Genomic DNA, 6770 nt, shown 5'->3' with positions numbered 1-6770 from the left:
AATATATGGTGGCCCGAACAGTTTTTATGACTGAACTGATCTGCATTGCTTAATTAAAACAAAATATGTCGGCCCTTACATCAACAAATGAGAAATAATTTTGGGAAGAATGGTATGTACCTGCTTAAAAGTCCATTGAGCATTACACCTACTCTCCTAGGTTCAGCTCAAAACACAGTTTGAAGAACTGCTTTGCACATGCACAACTCTCTCTCTCTCTCTCTCTCGGGGTTCCATGAGTGCCAAAAATATGTCTTTGCGTCTATGTCTTATGTCTATGGGCGTGTGACTTGACATATGTATTTGTCTTTGGGCGTATGTCGTGACATATGTCTGTTTATCGAACGTTGAACTGTCCTTGTGTCCATGCTATGTGTATATGTACATGTCTAAGTGCATATGCTCGGTGTCTATTTCCGTGTCTATGCTAGTTGCATATGCTAATGCATATTCTGGTTAAATAGGTACGTGTATATTCTAGTTGCTTATACTATGCTTATGCTTATGCAGGAAACCATACTACGCACCGTTAAAATCTGAGTTAATACTTTGAACATTTTTTTTGTGTGTGAAAGTCTCTTTTGGTTTGTACAAATCACAAAATGAGGAGACAAAGTCGAACATTTTGTACTTTTACTTTGAATTACATATTAACAAATTAAATACAAAAGTGTTCATCAATAACTTGCGTGAACATGACTTCACACTTGATAGATCCAAGAGTGACTGTTTGAGTCCCACAATTGCTTCCTCACTCCATTTTTTTTAGTACTTTACCAAAATATTCCCTTTTTTTTTTTTTAAAGTCATGTATTGTTATATGTTCATGCTGTATACAAAAATGTTCAAAATATATAAATCCTTGAAGAAAGATGAAATTAACAATTGTTGGGATTTTGACACCCACTGTAGCCTGGAAAAAACACTAACACATTTCTGTAAAATCTACAGTAAAGAAAAAAATGAGCATTTTCTTGTTTTTAAGTTTGCAGTATTTAATTAACCTGGCAATAGCCAGATGGATATTCGCCGGAGTTTGTGAACTCAAAAATACCGCGAGAATTCATCTTGCGAGAGCAAGGTTAGTATTTAATGGTATACAGCAACGATTCCTATTATGGTTTTTTTTTTTCTCAAGTTGGAGGTCTTGAATTTTTACTTTTATGTGACTATGTAGAGAGTTGAAATCAGCTGTCTATAGAAATGTTTAAACAGAATGAAGTAGGAAAGTTAAAGTGGATAAAAGCAGAGACCACCCTACATATTTTTTTTACCTACATATATATATTTTTTTCATTTGTTTGTTCTTTAGACTATAGTTTCTCAGTAGTTTCCGTTTCTATGTCACTATTCCACATCCATCCACTAGTAGGTGCAGTAACACTGAGGGAATAGAGTAGCATTTGAGCACAAGGGAAGAATAAACATCCTTGAAGTGACAACAGCAGCTCAACGTGTGTTCTTCCTACTCTTGCCACAGGTTAGTAAAATGTAGTAAAAAAACAAAACAAAAACCTTCAGTGTCAGAACATTAGAACGGAACACTTTACGATCCAATGAAGATGAAGGGTCAGAGTCAGAGTGAGTAAAGTTAGTTTGATCTAGTTGATTTATTGAAGAAAAACAAACAAGAAAAACTGAAATTGGTGCAATTTGTGTTAAGGGGGGCCGGGATGGCCGGCGAGAGTGGATCCCAGAATACGCAGACCAGAGAAAGGATGATAGAAATTTATTCCGCTGAGATGCGCGGAAACAAACAACCGAAAAAGCTGGTCAGACAACCAGTACAAAAACAACTCAACCGAAAACACTTGCAAAAGGCAAGGAGAAAAATAGTGATTAACGAAAAACACTTGCTTACAAAAAGCAAGGATTCACAACAAACATCATACAACACGAAATAGAAAGTTCAACTTAGGAAAACGTGGCCAACAGCGCACACATAAAAGGTAACACTACAAGTCTAGGTGAGAGAACGCAAACTAAAATCCATTCTACAAAGTACAACAAAGGGCGACGTAGTAATACAAGACACGTGAAAAACTATGAAAACGCTAGAATAAACACTTGGCTGCACAGCAGTGAGCAAGATGAATAATCTGGCAGTCAGCAGTAGTGGCGCAGTGGCTTTTAAAGTCCATTGATTGTCCACGAGGAACAGGTGCGGTCATTAAAGAGGGAAACGCCCACCAATCACTTGGGTGCTGGAAAGAAAACAAACAGAGGCCTGAGAGCCAAACCATGACAGTACCCCCCTCTTAACGGACGCCCGCTGGCGGACCACCTGGTTTCAAGGGGTGAGCTGAATGGAAGTCCCGCAGGAGGGACGGATCCAAGATCCAGGAGTGGGGGACCCACTGCCGCTCCTCCGGCCCGTAGCCCTCCCAGTCGAGCAGATACTGGACACCCCTGCCACGAGGTCTGGAGTCCAGGATTTCTCTGACTGTGTAGATAGGGTCACCGTCGAGCAGTCGGAGGAGTCACTGGAGCAGGAGCCAAGTCACTGGAAACAACAGGCTTGAGCTGGGAGACATTGAAGACTGGGTGGACCCTCATGGATGGCGGGAGACGAAGTTTCATGGCCACGGGATTAACCACAGTCACAATCTCGTAAGGGCCAACGTACCACTGCCCCAGCTTCTTGGCCCCGCCTGCTAGCCGTAAGTTTCGGGTGGATAGCCATACCTTGTCTCCCGGGGCGTAGGTTGGTGCTGGGCGGCAGCGGCGATCAGCGATGGCCCGGTTCCGGGCAGCAGTACGGGACAAGGCCGCTCTGGTCTCCCGCCAGACTCTGTGGGCTCGGCGAAGGTGCATTTGCACGGACGGGAGGTTTACTTGTCCCTCTTGGGATGGAAACAGCGGAGGTTGGTAACCGTAAGCAGTCTCGAACGGAGATCGACCTGTCGCTGAGGAGACCAACGTGTTGTGTGCGTACTCAACCCAGGCCAGGTGTGATGACCATGATGCGGGAGACTGCAGGCACACACACAGCGAAGCGCCGCTTCCAGTTCCTGGTTCAGGCGTCAGTTTGGCCGTTGGTTTGCGGGTGGTAGCCCGATGACAGGCTCGTGGTGGCTCCCAATGCTCTGCAGAACCGCTTCCAGACTTGGGACACAAACTGTGGTCCTCGGTCAGAGACCAAGTCGAGGGGGATGCCATGGAGCCGAACCACGTGCTTGATCAACAGTTTTGCCGTCTCCAATGCAGACGGCAACTTTGATAAGGCCACGAAATGGCCAAGCTTTGAAAATCTGTTACGGTCAGAATCACAGTGTTACCTTTTGACACCGGCAGCCCCGTGATGAAGTCCATGGCAATGTGGGACCAAGGGCGAGAGGGTACCGGTAGGGGCCGTAGTAACCCAGCAGGGGCTTGGTGGGACGCCTTTCCACAGGCACATGCGACACAAGCCCTCACAAAGTCTGAGATGTCCTTACTGAGTTCTGGCCACCAGAACCGTTGTTCCACCAGGTATTGCGTGCGGTGGACTGCAGGATGGCACGCGAGGTTGGACTCATGTCCCCATTGTAGAACATCCGGGCGTACCTGAGGGGGCACAAACAATTTCCCAGGAGGAACCTCTGCCAGTACTTGGATACCGGCCAGTGCGTCGGTAACTTTCCGTTCGATAGTCCATTGCAATGCTCCCACGATGCAGCGTTCGGGCAGAATAGGTTCAGGAACCATGGCTTCTGTGGCGTGGTCAAAGATGCGTGACAGGGCATCTGGCTTCTGATTCAGAGTTGCCCTGCGATAAGTCAGCACAAAGTCAAAACGAGTAAAAAACAGAGCCCATCTTGCCTGTCGTGGGTTCTTTCTTTTGGCTACACGAATATATTCCAGGTTCTTGTGGTCTGTGTAGATGAATTGTTCCTTCGCTCCCTCCAGCCAGTGTCTCCACTCCTGTAGAGCCAGTACGATGGCCAGAAGTTAATTAATTAATATACTTGATACTTTTGGTCTCTCACAACATGTAAAAGGTCCAATACACAATCAAGGTCACATTCTTGATCTCGTCATCTCTAAAGGTGTTGACATTTTATCTGTTGAGGTGAAAGATCTGGCTATTTCAGATCATTCTTGTGTGTTTTTTGAATTACAAACAATCCCAGAAGTTCAAACAACTACTGTCTCGATTTAAAAAAAAGGTACATAAATGAGAATACAAGCAACATGTTTATGGAATTAATGGCTGCATCACCAACTGTAAATGCAGAGACCGTTGATGAACTTCTGGATGAATTCACCTCAAAAATCGCAAATGTTTTGGATGCTGTTGCTCCTATTAAAACTAAGACCATTTCATCCCAAACTAAAACACCTTGGAGGTGTACTACCAACATAATGACTTTGAAATCTAAATGCAGAAAAGCAGAGCGAAAGTGGAGAAAAACTAAACTCCAAGTTCATTTTGACCTGTACAGACAATGTCTTTGTCATTTTAACCAAGAGTTAGTAATAGCTAGACAACACTTTTCTGAAATTATTAGTAGGAACCTCAACAATACACGCACTCTATTTGGCGTGGTTGACAAACTTACAAATCCCGCAAATCAAACAGCGCCAGAACTCCTCTCAACAGATAAATGCAATGAATTTGCCTGCTACTTTAGTGAAAAAGTACAAGCCATCAGGTCAAACATTGTTACAAACCAGCAAAATAACAAAACGATGCTGCACTTAAAATCACCTAGGAATAATTTAATTACCATGACAGAATTTGACTCAGTGGATCAAAATACTGTAGTAGACTTGGTTCAGCAATTGAAACCTTCCACGAGCTGTCTTGACTCAATACCATCTGGCTTTTTCAAAACCATTGTGAAATCTGTTCAGATCGATTTACAACAAATAATTAATTGCTCACTTCAATCAGGTGAACTTCCTAAATGTCTTAAAGTAGCCGCCGTCAAGCCCATTCTAAAAAAAGAGAACACTGGATGTCTCCCTGCTAGCAAATTATAGACCAATCGCAAACCTTCCCTTCGTAACTAAAATAGTTGAAAAAGTGGTTTTTAATCAACTCAGCAATTTTTTGAGCTTAAACGGACTTTTGGATAAATTCCAGTCAGGTTTCCGACCTCATCACAGTACAGAAACAGCTCTGATTAAAGTACTGAATGATATAAGATTGAGCACTGATGCAGGGAAGGTATCAGTGCTCGTCTTGTTGGACCTCAGTGCAGCATTTGACACGATTGATCATAATATACTGTTAGACAGGCTGGAAACTTGGGTGGGGTTAAATGGAACAGTCCTTAAATGGTTCAGGTCCTATTTGGAGGAAAGGAGTTACTTTGTGACCATTGGAAATTTTGAATCTGATCGAAAGGCCATGACATGTGGGGTCCCTCAAGGGTCAGTCCTTGGACCCCTGTTGTTCAGTCTGTATATGTTACCTTTGGGTCAAATGCTTCAGAACACCGATGTTGACTATCATAGTTATGCAGATGACACAACTGTATTTATCTATGTCCCCAAATGACAGCAGTTCTATTAACGCATTGTGTCATTCTCTAGAGCAAGTTAACAACTGGATGAACCAAAATTTCCTTCAGCTGAACGAAAACAAAACGGAGCTCATTGTTTTCGGCAATAAAGAAAAGGCAAGGCAAGTTTATTTGTATTGCACATTTCATACACAAGGCAACCCAATGTGCTTTACACGAGGAAAGACAACACATAAGCATCAAGAAACAGTAGTTAACATTCAGAGGAAGAAAAATAAATGAAAATAGGTTACAAACTAACAATCTTAAAACATTATTCAACAAACTTTAAAAAATTTAACATAAGGAAGTTTAAAATGATAATGAAAAGAGGATTGCTGTTAAAAAAAAAAAAACAGCTTGAGTCACTGTCTTTAGAAACTAAAGACCAAGTTCGAAATCTTGGGGTACTAATACTCAGATCTGACCTTCAGCAATCATATTAAATTCATCACTAAAACAGCCTTTTACCAGCTGAAAAACATATCCAGACTGAAGGACTGCATGCTTCAAGCAGACCAAGAGAAGCTTATCTATGCTTTTATCTCCAGCAGACTAGATTACTGTAACGGTCTTCTGACTGGACTCTCTCAAAAGAACATGAGACAATTGCAGCTCATTCAGAACGCTGCAGCTCGAGTTCTGACCAAAACAAAAAGATCAGAACATATTACTCCAGTACTTAAGGATTTACACTGGCTCCCTGTCAGCTGTAGAATCGATTTTAAAGTTCTGCTACTCGTCTATAAATCACTAAATGGTTTGGGTCCTGAATATATCCAAGAAATGCTGATTGAGTACAAACCCAGCAGGGCTCTGAGATCCACAGACTTGGGCCAACTAGTGGAACCCAGAGTTCGAAGCAAACATGGTGAAGCTGCATTTAGCTATTATGCTGCACACAGATGGAATAGGCTACCAACAGAAGTGAAGTCAGCCCGAGTGTAAATGCTTTCAAATCCAGGTTAAAAACTTTGCTTTTTTTCTTATACCTTTGATTAGGGACTTTTAAACAGCTTTAATTAAGTGGGTTTTTTTTTTAGTAAATTTTGTAACCTATTTTTATTTATTTTTTCCCTCTGAATGTTAACTACTGCTTCTTGATGCTTATGTGTTGTCTTTCCTCGTGTAAAGCACATTGAGTTGCCTTGTGTATGAAATGTGCTATACAAATAAATTTGCCTTGCCTTGCCTTGTAGAGCCAGTACGATGGCCAGAAGTTCGCGGTTCCCAACGTCATAGTTGACCTCTGCAGGGCTAAGCCTCTTTGAGAAGAACGTG

This window comes from Festucalex cinctus, chromosome 1 (genome assembly GCF_051991245.1).
Source record: "Festucalex cinctus isolate MCC-2025b chromosome 1, RoL_Fcin_1.0, whole genome shotgun sequence".
Lineage (NCBI taxonomy): Eukaryota > Metazoa > Chordata > Actinopteri > Syngnathiformes > Syngnathidae > Festucalex > Festucalex cinctus.
Note: the sequence above shows the minus strand (reverse complement) of the source record.